General features: G+C 33.6%; 1 protein-coding gene across 9 annotated transcripts in view; it reads left to right on the forward strand.

The window, feature by feature from the left end:
* The window catches only part of LOC150099022 (uncharacterized), a 589,139-nt gene that overhangs the window by 81,142 nt on the left and 491,492 nt on the right, over positions 1-16,505 (forward strand). The window lies entirely within an intron of this gene.

Consider the following 16,505-nt stretch of genomic DNA (forward strand, 5'->3'; position numbering starts at 1 on the left):
TTTGGTACTGCAGTTCCACGAACATAATACATGGCCAGAACTGTGATTTCCATAAACAAAAATGCAAAACTATGACTCAGAAACATTGAACTGGCTCAACTCTTTTCTGCCCACAGTATTAATTTGTTCGATTCTCATAAGTTAACATATGCCAGAGACATTCTGTATCATCCTTTCTAACTTTCCATTAATGAAACCCAATTGTACATCTTTCTTCAAACCATCTAGAATATCGTTAAAAAATACACATAAAAAATATATATATAAATAATTCGTCTTTGCCATTTGAGATATAATGTGTTGATTTCTTAGGAAACCCAAATAATAGAAAAAAGTGTGATTTTCAATCATTAGTTTCCGAAAATTTCTAAGATTAGCCTGATTTATATAAGAAAGAAGACTACGTTTTTGTTTAGTTTAGAGTTCAGCGTTATTATTAATAATTTATCCATTAATTTTCTTATGCGCTGTATTTGATCGTCAATAAACTTGTAAATATAATACCGGTTGATAATGTGTATGTAACTTTTCTGCAGTACAGAGCTTTTAAGCCAGCGAAACGATGGCAAACAGATTGTTTCACGGGTACGCCTTTCTGCCTATCATTCCTTTCATCTTTATTGGTGGATTCAATAAAATGTAGGCCATAATTTGAAACTAAATTCATTTCGGGCCATAATGAGAGAATTTAATGCTGTTAATAAAGCCATCGCGATGTGATATTGAGCATCTTATTTTTGACAATACTTTTTTTTGGAAATTCTTTTTTAATGTTATATACACTAAACTACAAATAATAGCAAGAGGACTGCTTATCTAATAAGTGATTAAAGCAACAGATGTTAATCATTAACGTTTTCGTCTACGTTTTATTGCATATTATGGTTTTGGAATTGATATATTTACGATCAGATGTAAATGTTATGGCTATGCGAGTCACGATCACTATTTATGAGACGACTGATCAACACGACTCCTTTAATTGTGAGAGATAACGGTATATAGTAAAATTTGTTCCCTTCAATTTGATAAGTTCTTTTTTAATATAAGCTATATATTCAAAATTAATATATATTCAAAAATTTTTGAATATATATTTTAATATATATTCAAAAATCTAATCTGAAAGATCAACGTTTGAGAATTAATCATCCCAAAGATAAAATACATTTTTCGAAACTGATATCTGAAAGACACCACTTGCTAAATAGTACTTCTTTCTCATTAATTGAGAAAGAAGTATTATTTATTTGTTAATAAATGCATGCATTTATAAGCATTCCATTTAGGCTTTTATTTTTGTAGACAGAAGACGTCTTAAGCTTGCGCGCCAATAATTGAGCTTTGCGTTTTTTACGAAGGCCGATGCTTGCTCGTCTAGTCAAAGCTACCTTGGCTTGCTCGGTTGTAGGAGCTTCCAGGTCCTCGCTTCAGCATTGTGATTTCATGCGCGCGCATAGCCATTTTACGCCGTCTCACTCTGTTGTTTAAACCACAGAGAGAGAAAAACTTAAACCAATAGAGAGAGTGTCATGGTCACTGCCGAGGTTTAACAATGTTCACGCCTCAAGATATTTTTATGATTAAATGAAACCATACGCAGTCAACGTAGCTCTAGCCAGTGAGCTTCACCAACCTTTACAAGTGTGCGTGTTGCTTGGGAAAATTAAGTTACAACTAACTTTTTATGACGATGTTATTGACCAGTTCATAAAGAAGAACCGTAGGGTAGAATTTGTATTCAAGTAGCTAAATTGAAAAAGATAGAATATCATTTGTAAAATAAATGTTGTATTTGTATGATTAAATGGACATAAATTTCTAAATATATAATTTTAAATGGTCATTACAGTAATTCATTATTCCGATAATCAGATTTCAATCACACCTCTCACTCCCTGAATGATAACAAGAGTAAGCGTGAATTTCAAGACCAGCATTCTCCCCTGAAAGACACAAAGGCTAACAAAAGCGAACAATCTCACAGTGTATTCGATTATTCATAACAATAGCATTGCTAGTGCATAGAGCATAGTGCATAGAACTGCTTTTAAAATATGGAACTGTGTGTGTGTGTGTGTGTGTGTGTGTGTGTGTGTGTGTGTGTGTGTGTGTGTGTGTGTGTGTGTGTGTGTGTGTGTGTGTGTGTGTGTGTAAATTTGAAACAGAATTTTGGTATCATAGAATTGCAAATTCATTGCTGTTGTGTCATCTTTATTGCAAAGTAAGCTAAACGTAAACTAACAGCAAATATTAGGCATCCTCCAAGTGTTTATTATTTCATTATTTATGAAAATCTTACAGCAGATATAACCATGATCCTATTCTGAATAGTGTATTTATTTCACAGGATGTTTCGCCCCCGAATCACATATAATTACTTTCTTAGATGTACGAATATTTGAATACCATTTTTTGTGAACCTGCCCTTATAACATTCTTGTATTGTCCCTTTGTTAACTGATCTACCAGTGAACTATTCCTTAATCTCTTGAACGACCTCTTCAGAAGGCTTTGCATTAGTATTTGTTCTGTTGAAAGCATACGCCCTGCGCCGATGACATCACAATAAAGTGGCCGGTTTCCCCGAAGCAAGTGGCGTACCAGCTGAATAATGGATTATCAACTGTTAACAATAGAGAGAGTGTGATGGTCACTGCCGAGGTTTAACAATGTTCACGCCTCAAGATATTTTTCTGATTAAATGAAAATGAGTATGTTGGATAAGTAATCTTTCTCTCTGATAAACTGTAAAGTAACTACAGTTATCTAAACTCAGACTTATAACATTAATACTACAGTATTAGTGGTAGGCAGTATTATGCAATGCTGTCTACCAATGATATTGTATGTAATATGAGATAAATATAATTGGTCGGAAGTAGTACCCTCGAATGATGATTCAATCACTTTATCGCATAATTTAAGCATATTAGTGTTTACAAGATTTACAATGAATTTAAGTAAGAATTTTGACTCCCTGACTTGCTCACCATTTTTTCAAGCAGGCCAAAAATTTATTATTTTTATTCATTTGGATTTGGCAACGTTTATGATTTGGAACAATTGATTTTTGGATTTTTGAACTAATTGATAATTGAAGTGGATAATAATTAGTTACGAATCTTTTTTTATATGGTGTAATTTATAATTGAAGTGTTTTAGTGATGTATGTGTCAATGAACTGTCTAATATAACAGATTTTTCGATACAAGAAATGGTATGAATCAAAGCGAATGTAGTTACTGTACTTTGTGGGATTTTGAAATATTTTGAAGTGTAGTTTATTGTTTGTTGGGAAAAATCTGCTGTATAGCTTTTAATAGCGTACTTATCCCTAGTACTATGTAGTATGAGTTCTACGTGGAAAGAGTACGTCATCCATGTAACATCTCCTAAACTTTGATACGGCAACAGAGATAAGATAGTTTGCAAGAAAGTTGTAAGCCATCTTATCTTTAATTGCAAGAAAGAGTGATAGCTGAGGCGAAGTAGAAGGTTCATAGGTCTCAAAAATATTTATTTCATATTTTAAAAATAGCAGCACATAATTGGGTGGATAAGAATAGGATGTTGCGTGAGGAAGCATGGTTTTTCAAAGAATAAGTCATGGCTTAATAATTTACTCACTTTTTATAATAAAGTAACAGCTGAGTTCAATAGAGGAAATGGCAACATGGCGATACTTCTGGACTTTACCAAGGCATTTGATGGAATTCTCTTATATAAATGTGTTTGAATATGGAAGATGTAGATAACAAAACAGGCAAACAGGGAGGGTTTGCCTGTTTTGAAGACATAGAATACGGGCAAGGAAGGCAACGGAAAAACACTTTGTTCTGTAATAACTCCCTAGTAAAGTAGCATTGCTACCCCACCGACCAATCACTAGGTTGAGGGAAAACATACGCACATTAATTATCATTCATGAAAAATCGTTCCTTAGCCTTTATTTCCTACCTATTCCTTTGTTGTTATGGATAAGGCATGAGAATTTATAGAAATCACACTTTACACAACGTTAGAAAAATACATACACAGGATAGAAAATACCGTAATAATTGATATCTCCCACAAAAAAGGGCGAAAACAGTTTATTTATTTATATTTATACAGAAATATGAAATCTAAAGAATATACTGTATATAGTTTATAATGAATATTTTGAATGGAATCTTTCAGCCCTAACGACATGCATTCTGATGACGTTTACGTTCTATTTACATAGACGGAGTTATTACCTCGCTAAATGATAAAATCACGCTTATATTAGGTCTTATTTACATGTATCTTCTTCATTTCGTTACATTTTCATTTTTATTGTATGTCACCTGCTAAAGGACGAATAATTTCTAAACGTTCCTTTTTCTCAGAGTAGCATGTTTTAGGCTATTCGTGTAATTTTATTTTCTTACTTATGTTTCCTGATTTTATTTTTCTGGTTCGACAATAATTTATAAAGAAATTGGGGAATACATGTACAAATAACATTGCAGGCGAGCTCTGGTTAATTAGGTATGTTAATTAACGACGGTTCATAAGCAAAACAGTGCAGTGGCGTGTTAAATCACTGCGCTCAATAAATATCACGAGGTAACGATTATAACGACTATCCTGAGAAACTAGCTCTCGGGGTAATCAATAGCACCAGTCACTCGCAAATTGAAGCTTCTCCTGTGAAAAGAAAATATACGTTGGTCTTATTGAACAGAGCTAGTATAATTGTCTGATTTTAACAACAGCAAAAAATACAAATACTCCACAAATTCTCCCCCAATTCTTATATATTATGTTTTTACGGATAAACTGATATCTGTGGTACTAGTAACTTAAGTACTGTTCACTTACGAATATGACTAATAAAGTCTGATGGACTTTAGTCGGCCGTTTTATGCGATTTTTTTAAAATTACATATCTACTTTCGCATTTTCGCATTGAAGTTTAGAAATTTTGGGTTAAACATTCATTAAAAATTTTTCTTGATCAGTTTCGGTAAGCTGAATGAATCGCTATTTTGAAAGTAAGCATGGCGTGACCACGAACCAAATACTAAAAGAAATACGAGACCCAGATTCAAAAATGAAATTCAGTCTTCGTTTATAGAAAGCCAAGAGTAATTAAGGATGTTTGTGGAATACAGTTATTGAATACAGAATGTCTACTCAAGACGGAATAGTTTTTTAATAGTTCCACTGTAGTGTGGTAGGCTGTGACACTTTATAGGCGAGAAACTGCAGACTAAGAGAAACAATGCTCAATATCTTTGAGTAGTTTTGGAACTGAGATCTAATTGCTATAGTTTATAATTTTGTAATCTTCCTTACGCTGGTTTTATAGGTACTTATAGTTGGTTGGTATTAACATCTGATACTCGATACGTATATTGAGAACGTTATTTTTTTGCGCCAGAATATTGATAAATTGTGCAAATATGACATGTTTTATTACGGTGAAATTTCTTGCACGCTCTTGTCAAAGTTCTTGCATGTAATTTGATGAATAATATGCAAGATTTTAACAATAGCAACGTTTTAATATAGCTATCTAACTGTTTTTCATTAAAGCGATACTATCGCATTAGAACTTTATAACCGATACAGACACACACACACAAAGAAGGAAAGAAAAATACGAAAGAAATTTATTGAGGCATGAATGCAAGAGGTGTAAAGAACTTTTAGCTTAGGTTCAGCCCTGTAGTTTGACCGGACCTCACCCTATAACAAGAGAGTAGTAAAAATCAAATACCTTGAAAGTCACCTTGGAAAAGGGTGACTGCCTCTTTTGGTGGGCGAGACGGGTATATCCTGCACGACGATGAGAGATTAGCATCTAGCTGTTTTGCAAAATATTTTGCATAACTTTCATGTAAGAGAATTCATTCTAGTTGGAAAAAGTACTCACTCTCTTATTTTTAAATATTCTTTGAGGCAATATTTTGTTTTTGCAACCAGTTTAAAGATTTGTTTAGTTTGAAAAGTACAAACTTCATTTAAAAAAAAAAGATTGAATTTTATAACATTAGTATGAAGCAGTACATTATAGTGTTATCTTTTGATGACGTAATTTTAATAAATAAAAATATACGTCAAAAGTATATCATTATGCATAAAATAATTATTCTGCGTTTTATTACATTTTAATTAAAAACCTGTTTTCATAGCATGTGATAATGAATCTAACTCATGTGAGCTGTTCTCGCTTTTTTTGATTAAAGATTATGCAGTATGAACGGAAGCCAAATTAACTGATAGAAAGTGCAGTATCCGAAATATAGCATTAGCATTACTTATTACACAATTTCTTCCTAATGTACGCGACTTCATTTACACTAGATATTCCTCGTCTACAGATATTGTCATCAAGGATGCTACATAACATCACCGATTAGGAAGATTGGTGCCGTTTTTAAGTTGTACTTTGAGACTGTTGTCTTATTTATCGGCTTAGTACTGAAACACACACACACACACACACACACACACACACACACACACACACACACACACACACACACACACACACACACACACACACACACACACACACACACACACACACACACACACACACACACACACACACAAAGAGAGTTGTTATCTGCATGTACCAAATCCTTGAAGAAAGAAAAAATAAACGATTTCGAAACGAGAAATATAAAAATACTGATAATTCATTTCAAGCCCAAAAAATTAATTAGTAAGAAGCGTAAACAGAAAATTATTGCACGCGTGCAAGTTGTTGAGGTTACCAAATGGCAGCGATTATTTTAACAGCTGAAATAAGATCGACTTTGAATCGAAATTTTACCAACAAGTCGCAGCTCAACCGATTCTACGTTGCAGGATAAGATTCTTATCATTTAAAAGTGATGTTTAAAAATTTTAGTTGTTTTTAAATTGGCGAATTTTGATTATATCAATGTGTGATTTAATAACATTTTGTTACTAGATTTTAAATGCTTTATCAAGTTTATTACTAGTTTGATTTCCGTTTGTTATTGCTTTGTTTCTTTCTATGTGTGAAGTGATATTTTCTTCTGTAGATGAAGGCAAATTTTCCACCACCCTGGTATACTTTTGCTTTGGGGTATTTTCCGCTGGCTGAATTCTGTCATTCCATCCCTATCTTTTAGTTTTTTAATTAAACTTTAACAAATAAAAACTAGGGATCAATGAGAAGTGACGAAACTATCTTGCTATCATCAATTAATATTAAAATTTAATACATGATGTGACTAGTCAGAGTAATCATTCACATTTCAAATTTCAAGATTATTTTAATTGTTTATATTGTTTGTCACACTGTATGCCAGCATTACTGTCCTGTCTGAAAAGTTTCATACACATGGAATATCCTGTGTATGAAGAGTGACAATGCGCATAATTAAACTTACAGTATTAATTCCAGTGATCGCTAACTTCTGTTCAGTTTTTTCTTTAAATTTGTGCAATATGTGATTTGAGGAATTTGTAGCGACTGTTCATTAATGGCACGAGCAGATGGAAGTTTGTGAACAAGTAATAATAATAATAATAATAATAATAATAATAATAATAATAATAATAATAATAATAATAAAAGAAAAACAGATACTAAACTGTCAAACATATTTGGATATTGTATTAGACTCCCGTTTCACAATGCATGTCTCGATTTCCATGGAAGAATTATTTTGCAACGCAAGGCTTAAATGACAATTTACATTTATAAAATAAAAAAGCCTAGTTGCGTGTGGGTAACAAATTTTCATTAGTCTCGCTCTCTCTCTTTCTGTATGGGGGGGGGGGGGAAGTGGGTGCATGGACAAGAATGTCGGACGGCAGGAATCATAAATGCTCTGTCCATTTCTGAGTCACGTATAAGTTACATACTTGGATTACATTTGTATTACGTACTGGCCATGCCGGGTACGCTTTATCCTTGGACGTAAAAAGAAAAAAAATATATTATTTAACAAATAATTTCTTACTGTTTAAGGCGTAGTGCATGGTAAGAAAGGAAAAAATAATGAAATAAAAATCCGGTTGCATAGCAACTTAATTTAAAAATCATTGCCAATCATATTTATTTGCCTTTACTTTGTAGAAAAGTTCATCATCTAAAATTATTATGTAGTAAATGATGTCTCTTATGTTTGATAATTATGACTTTACTGTCTTTTCTATGAAACTGATATTGTCTTTACCTTAGAAGTACTTCGAAAATTTTGGATAATATAATCGAACAATTAGATAACTAGATATTAGTCCATATAATTGGATTGATTCCAAACAAATGCAATCCTCGCCTTTTTCTGTTCAGCTTCTATGCTTTTCTATTGACGATGCCTGCTCAATAATCCGTGTATGTTGAAACAGCTCAGAATGCAGATGGATTTTTTAGAACGGACTATATTTTCTTGGCCTTCCTGGAAACATATAATCATAGGTGGAGGCGATTAATCATTCTCGCTAATCGTCTCCACCCAGTGATATAGCATCGTACTAAAATACATGAAAATAATTTGAGAAAGAGCTAGGGAATATGTTTCCAGTTTCAACAGTAGTATTCCAATCCAGTTGTACTCGAATAAATGCGAATGCGTATAAAGTTACACGTAAAGTCAGGTCTAACTGAAGTCTGCTAATTAATTATGCGTAACTTACTGTTTCAGGTAGCCTTATATAAGTTATCCTTTATTGAAGGATAACTTCAAGTTATCCTTCAATCTTTTAAAGTACATGCATTTCCAGACATTTATACACTAATTTTTATTTAAAGAAATGAGCGTTTCTTTAATATGGTAGGAATAACAAGATGAAGTGATGAATTTTTATTTTTTTTATCTTCTGTATAAGTCCTTGTTTATCTGGAACAAGCAATGAGAACTAACACACTTCGAAACTAGAACTGAGCATAACAGCATAAAGCAGTCAAACTTGCACCAAGACTTCTTTCTCGGGTCACTGTCAGGAGGTGGGCCATTCAACTTATCTACTCTAAGAAATAGTCGTGACCAGCCTATTTAACATCTCTTTAGAAACTTCCTTTATAGTGTTTTGCCTGTGGACTAAGAAATCTAAGAAACTATCAAGTCCTTTTCAATATATCTTAATTCTGTTAATATCATAATCGCAAAAGTTGTTGTTTTGGTATATCTTGGCAGTGGTGTAAACTATTTTAATGCTATTTACGAGAGCGGTTACTTATCTTTTCTTTCCCGGTTTCATTTTAGCCATCAGGTGAATCAGCCGTTGCTCCAATAACGCTTCATTACCCTAACACAGAATTTCACCGAAATGTCGCAGTTCACAATCTTGTGCAGCAATTTTCTGATGCTGGCAATTTACTTTATACCAGTTTGTCTAGTCTGGTAACAATCTACTCGAGAAAAAGTACTAAAAAAACTAAATTCAATTGCTCAGATTATTTTATTAGTTCATAATGGATTTCAGATTTTCATGTTTTTAATTTAAATCAGTTTTATCCTAAAATGGTTAAGTTTCAGCTTGAATGTATTAGGATTTGTGTAACAAATATCCATTACTTTTCAAAAATTCCAAATTATTCTAATACTAATCTACTTATTTCATGTTAGATTTCATGCAGGTATACTACTCATTTTGTTTCAATATTTTTCTCGGATGGGAATTAACAACAGGAGTACAATCTGATTTCTCATATTTTCTAAACTTTCTGTTTGGCAAAGCAACACTCATTGCAGAAAAGAATGAACATCGCGCATAACATAACCCAATAGCCAATCTACGACACATAGATTTTTTTTTAATGCACAGACCCTGAAAAGTTTGAAACCTATCTAAGTATGATGGCGGCTTACATTAGTGCACTAGGAATTGGATATCGTACTAACGTGTAAAAAAAAGCAACTCTCCTGTGCATGCCTTAAATTTCAGAATAAATAGAAGTCATCAGTTCTCTCTAAAAATCAAGCATTCATTTTTCTATGAACGCTTTCCATTTAGAGAGCGTTCATTTCTATGATTCGTCTATCTCCCCCCGGCATACTTCAAAAGGTAGCGGCTATCAGTGAGTGGACTGGCAGATATGTATTCTTAGATAAAGGGGGCTTCGGTGTGTGTGTGTGTGTGTGTGTGTGTGTATGTGTGTGAGAGAGAGAGAGAGAGAGAGACAAATAAATGCATCTACAACTGATGTAAGATATGGAAAGGGAAAAATCTATTTATGGGAGAAATGGTTTTCAGAAATCTCAGTTAATAAGCCTTGAATATGACATGACATGACAGGATTTCAGAAGATACTTTGAATTTGAGAGGCTCTTAGTTTCTAGGAAAGACATTTGCAGTCTCCCGTTCGTACTCAAATCTAAAGTAATACTGTCAAGTAAAACCTATGTTCTGCCTCTCTTGGTAGAAGTCAGAAAATTGCATTTTATCTTCAGTTTTAATTAATTTTAAATGGGTTCTGCTAAATGCGCAAATAGGCGCTTATTGGATTTTGTCCGTCCGTTATTAGGCTAGTTGTTCCTTGACTGGAGTTTAGTGGATTTTATTAAAATTGAAACTTTGAATTCCTGAATTTGTCGAGCCACCTCAATCTTTGTCTTAATGATATCTTGTCAAGATAAAGAGAAACAAGCATTTCGAAATTATACATTACTATAATGGCATTCTGATGGAGGAAATACAATAAAATTTGACATTTACAATCTTAATTAGAATATGTTTGCGCTATCAAATGTTGGTTTCAATTGGATTATTTTAATGTCAAATTTGGTAAATGATTGAGATGATAGCGATAATTCTGCACTAGGTAAATAGAATTTAATGAAATAGAGTATTTACCGAAGCAAAATTACATTTTGCCATATTATCGGAATTTTCGTTTCATTCGGACCATTCGTAGTGGCAGGATTAGGTAAAACAAAGTATGTTTGCCTTACGTAAGTTACCAATTTCATAAATCGCTCTCTATCTAGTTTTAGATACAGTTTGTAAAGCGCCTTTATTAGATAAAACTTTTATTTTCGAATATCATCAGCATATGATAGTTATTGATCTGAAACGTAGGATCGCTGAAGAAAAAGACAATCTTGACAAAGTCTGAGATGTAGAAGTGTAATATCATAATCATATTTGCTTATGTGACTTGGGACGCGCACGCGCGCACGCACGCGCGCACGCACGCACACACACACACACAGAGAGAGAGAGAGAGAGAGAGAGAGAGAGAGAGAGGAAGATAAACTTCCTGTTTATTGCTGTTTCTCCCGATGTAATAATTTACTAAGTAACTCACTGCTTGTAAATGTCCTTTTTTATATTCACATGATATGATATCAACGACAGTTTAATACTACTACCACCACTTCCTATTTGCAGGCTGCTCTCATTTTCACACTACCACACCTGTAAAACATGACGGAGGACAGTTTTTACATTTCCTGCGGCATGGTAGTATCAGGCGACACAGTTTTGTATGTGGAGCAAAAACGGTTATTATACCTTAAAGCTGTTGAAAAGTATGAAGGATATATTCAAAGTTAAAGTGTTAACTGTTATTTACAGTTGCCATTTCAAAAGGTTTGAATGGTATTAAAATATTTAGTGTTTACTCATGAAGTGTTTTTGAAGCGTGTGGACTAACTGAGAAATATTCGAACCCTAATAATAGATATGTAAATTATATCGACACAGTTCTTGTTGTTTGCCTTCGCAGTTTAGTTGGACCGCATAGTGAACCCTTTTGCCTCGATTAGGTAATAAATGTTTACATCGAAGTCCCAGGGCGATTTCTTTTCTTTTTTGAATATACATTTTTTTTCTTCACTCACGTCGTCTGTGAGAATGTCATTAATTAAACTTAAGTGTAGAATTTAGATAAGGAACTTTAGCGAACAGTAATGAGATCTTAATAGGAAACAGTTACCTCATACTAGTGCACGTTCTGAAATAAGTGCTCATATGAAAACTGTTTCGAAAACCCTTGAGTGAAATTATACGACCAGAAATACGACCAATTTGTAAACCTTTGATTTTAAAACTTTTTTGTGTAGTAATTCGTGATGGCTACAGAATGGAAGGATATTTTTTCTACTTCCGTTTGGATATTACTTTATAATAATAATACCGTTCCTCTTATAATTTTCTAATGCCTTTTCGTTTCCTCATTAGGTGAGATGCTTTTAGCCATAACACTTAGAAAATCTTAATTTTTATTTAATGTCCATTTCCAAGCGTACCTTTTGCTCATTCTATGCATTCGCTAAAACGTGTTGGCGTCATATTTTGAAGTCTATATAAAGGTGAGATGTTATCGCTTCAATGATAAAAAGTATTCTTGTAAACTCCTCTTAAGTAAATAAAAATTAATCAGTCTAATTCATAGGGAAGAGATTTTTCCTCCAGAAAACCTTTCTTCTACACACGCACACACACACAGGTTTAAAAAAAAGCGTCGTTTATTGACATTTCGAATGGGTATATTCGCAACATTTAATACAGCGGGAAAAAGTGAAATGAATGTATAAAGGAGTAACGAAAAATCAGTTCTGCTTATATTTAATATTATTATATTTATATTAAATAACATTATATTATTAAAACATCATATTATTAAATAACATTATATTTATTTAATTTTTCTACTGTCAGTTTTTAAAATAATGCTATCTTTGGGACCGAATATATTTTTATTATTAGCCAACTTTGACTTCTCTATTACAGTTTAGATGGGAAGCTTACACTAAGTTAGAAGTGATATAAAGTTTACACAGATTTCCATTCATTATGAAAATATTGAAACTGTATGTCCTTATTCACTCAAGACTGTTTCACGAATTCCACGAACCTTGTTTGTGTTTCTTCTTTCTTACAGGCAGGAGGATAAGAACTAAAAAAAATTCAGGTCGACTGTATGTTAAGAGAACAGGTTTGACGACAGACAGTTGATCAGCCTATATCCACTCTGCCTACGGCCAGGTGGTCGACTTCTCTGTGGCCAGAACCTCTCGCTTACGGAACTGTAGTTATGACCGCAGAGTATGACAGGAAAGCCCCATTTCTAAAATAACAGTTCTGCCCACTGGGGAAATCGCGCTGAATTGTGGGGGTAACACTGACATATATATATATATATATATATATATATATATATATATATATATATTTTTTTTTTTTTTTTTTTAAATTCCGTGCTGTTTATTACAGGAAATAAGGTTTCGAGTTCCGGAATGTCAGTTCGGTCCGTTGTTTTTGTGTTTCTTACTATTATGAAGAAATAACTTTGTTCTAGGAATTTGTATCAAGCATTTCAAATTAATAAACATCCACTCAATAAATTAAAATGGATATGTGTGTGTGTGTGTGTGTGCGTGTGCGTGTGTGTGTGTGTGTGTGTGCGTGCGTGCGTGTGTTAAGGAATTTTGTATCGCCTGGATTCATATCTCGAAAGTACTGCAGCCAGGTCCTACTAATCGGCCGAACACATAAGCGAATAACATACGTAAATATTTTGCCTCCTACCGTTTAGTTTCTTCTGCCGTACTTTCAGCTAAACTAAAGTAAACTGCAGCCATAGTCCTGAATTCCTAAGAGTGATTGTAGTTGGTTACTGATCTCAAAATGTATTTTACTTCAATAAAATTGGAAATTGCTGATGATAAATTTTCGGCTTTGTGAAACCAAATTAATTATATGCGAGAAACACCTTTATAAATGTAGGCAATACAAGATATGGCTTCTCTTACATGCGTTTCGCAAAAAAAAAAAAAAAAAGCGTTAAGAATTCATTATGTTCTTTTTGTCTTCCGTCCGTTTGTCCCTTAGTATGCAAGTCATTCCCGGACTCGTGACGGATAAATTCAGGATGTATATGGACCTTGTACAAAAAATATGCCGGGTTAGCTCAGTGTACATTTTAATCGGACCATATTAGGAATGCAAAGGAACACACTGTATTAAAATTATATATCCTAATAACGCCGTTCTGAGTGGGTAATTAATAAACTTTATTTGATGAATATGTTTATGTGGTTAGGAGATGGTTTCAGTGAGATCAGAAATATTCGGTAAAATTATATGAACTGACAGTTGTGATTTCGCACTAGTTGGATTGGCCAGTTCGGTCGGAATTAGATCCTCAACAAATGATCCTAATACCAAATTTCATTAAATTCCATTAAGCGTGGAAGGAGTTATTACAATTTCAACTCGTTTTAATAATAAAAAAATATTACGAAGGGAAAAATAATGTTTCATGGAAGATTTGAATGAAGACTTGTTCAACAAGAAAAATTACTACACCGCACCATCCTCATATGAATCAAGCTTGGTGGGCTCTTCGTAATCATTTACCTACAAATAAGAGTTCTACCCATATTACGTAGTAGGACGAAATCACTCTTAAAAGCTACTATTTGATTGTTCTCTTCTAACACGTAAATTTGTCATCACAGACATTCATGAGTGTTCTCGCAAAAACATTGGAAACATACGAGTCCAAAAATTAAGCTGCGAACAATATCATACTGTTTGGCTAATTGTGTGTAATTAAAAGCGCTTGCTGTGCCCATGCCAAATTGTTCAACATGTTTTAGGTTCAAAACGCCCACAACAACAAAAAAAGATGTTCATGTTTTTTTTTTCCCGTTTTGGATTGATGAAACGATTCTGGTTTTCTTTTCTTTCTTTTTTTCTTCTTCTTGGAGTCATTGGTCCGTTGTTATTGAAAAGTTAGTAAATGATTAGAATAATTTCTCTCTCTCTCTCTCTCTCTCTCTCTCTCCATGGAATTTAACGAATTTGGTACTTGTGATATGTATTCATATTTATCAGCCATTTTACTTTAGGTTCTGTGTAGGATCATTTTAATGGCAAAGTTAATTAAAACAGCAAAACGGTTATTTATCGTGCAGTATTGCACTCTCTATGTGATTACGAAAGCACCTTTTGTATTCCATAATAAGAAGGCTTATAGTGACTTAAAATATTATCATAGCTTTTTTAAACTTCTGTAATATTTTTAACCAACATAATCTACATAATTAAAACAAAGTAGATTAAGTTGGTTGGTGATTGGTTATAGAAATCACTTCTTACTTGCTTTATGATCTTATACTTTTGTAAAAGAATACTCCCATGTAAAGTCTGTGTAAACACACACACACACACACACACACACACACACACACACACACACACACACACACACACACACACACACACACACACACACACACACACACACACACACACACACACACACACACACACACACACACACACACACACACACACACACACACACACACAGATTAAATTCAAAGTATTTTTAACCAAAAGACATGTATTGTTTTGCTGACTTATGCGAAGAAGTTTACAGACATCTTTAAATAAGCTTTGAAATGCCAATTGACTAAAAGTTTCTAATATCCGGACCACATATAAATGGGATTAAAAGTTTTGACTAAGGACGACATTACTGTCCAATCATCACGAATCCTCTGATATCACAAAGAAATATTTAGTATTGTTTCCTCTACAACTATACGGACCCGTTTCGTTTCTTATTGGTTCTTATCGATGGTGTTGAAACTCGGAAATACTTTAAAAACTTTTGAAATATATAATTTTTTAATAATAATAAAAAACCTTAAAATCTCGTAAATTCCTAACTTAAATAATTGAATGCCATCTTTTTTCTATGTATCATAAAATGTAGAGGAGCGAGAGTGACGCACACATAATCACCATAGAGCATCAGATGCGATACAAAGCACTGCTAATCAGAAGCAAGTAAAGGTGGCAGATTAGAACATCAAATCTTGCGCATCGGGAGACTGGAGAGCGTAGCAAACGGGTAGGGGGAGGGAATCTCCTAGTTTGCAATCAACTTTTATTTAGTATATTGTTTAGATATATTATGCATGAAATATAGAAAAAAATAAGACAAGAGTTATAAACTCATGAATATATACACGCTCTTCTAGAGCGGCTTCTTCAACCATCCCTTTGCGGGATACATCTACACCTATCCAATGGCCAATCACGCCTGCGAGTTTTACCTTTTTTTACATGAGTTATGAAATCTTTTAGATTTCATAGCCCATCTGTTTAAACGTATTCTTTGATTGGATTAAACTGATTTTTATCAAAACTTCTGAAACCAAAAGAAGACGAATCGAAGTGTATTCTCATTTATTTTCTCATTAAAGATTCATCACAGTACGGACACCATACTGTGATGAACAAACAGTTATAGTGCCAACCTCAGTAAGATGTAGGACCTCCTTTTGCTGCAATGAATGCAGTAATCCTAAGGGGCATGCTATTCACAATCGTACGATAACGATCATTGAGAATTTTGAACCATTCTTCCTGTAGGCATGTAATGAGGTCCCGGAATGTAGTGGGGCGGACGTCCCTTGACCTAACCCAACGCCCTAGTTCATCCCACATATGTTCAGTAGGGTTGAGATCAGGGTTCTGTGGAGGCCAGTCAATTGTGGTGACGTTAATGTTCACAAACCTCGAAGTTCCAG

Source organism: Typopeltis vanoorti, chromosome 15 (genome assembly GCF_054136105.1).
Source record: "Typopeltis vanoorti isolate ZY-2024b chromosome 15, IOZ_Tvanoo_1.0, whole genome shotgun sequence".
Taxonomy (NCBI): Eukaryota; Metazoa; Arthropoda; class Arachnida; order Uropygi; family Thelyphonidae; genus Typopeltis; species Typopeltis vanoorti.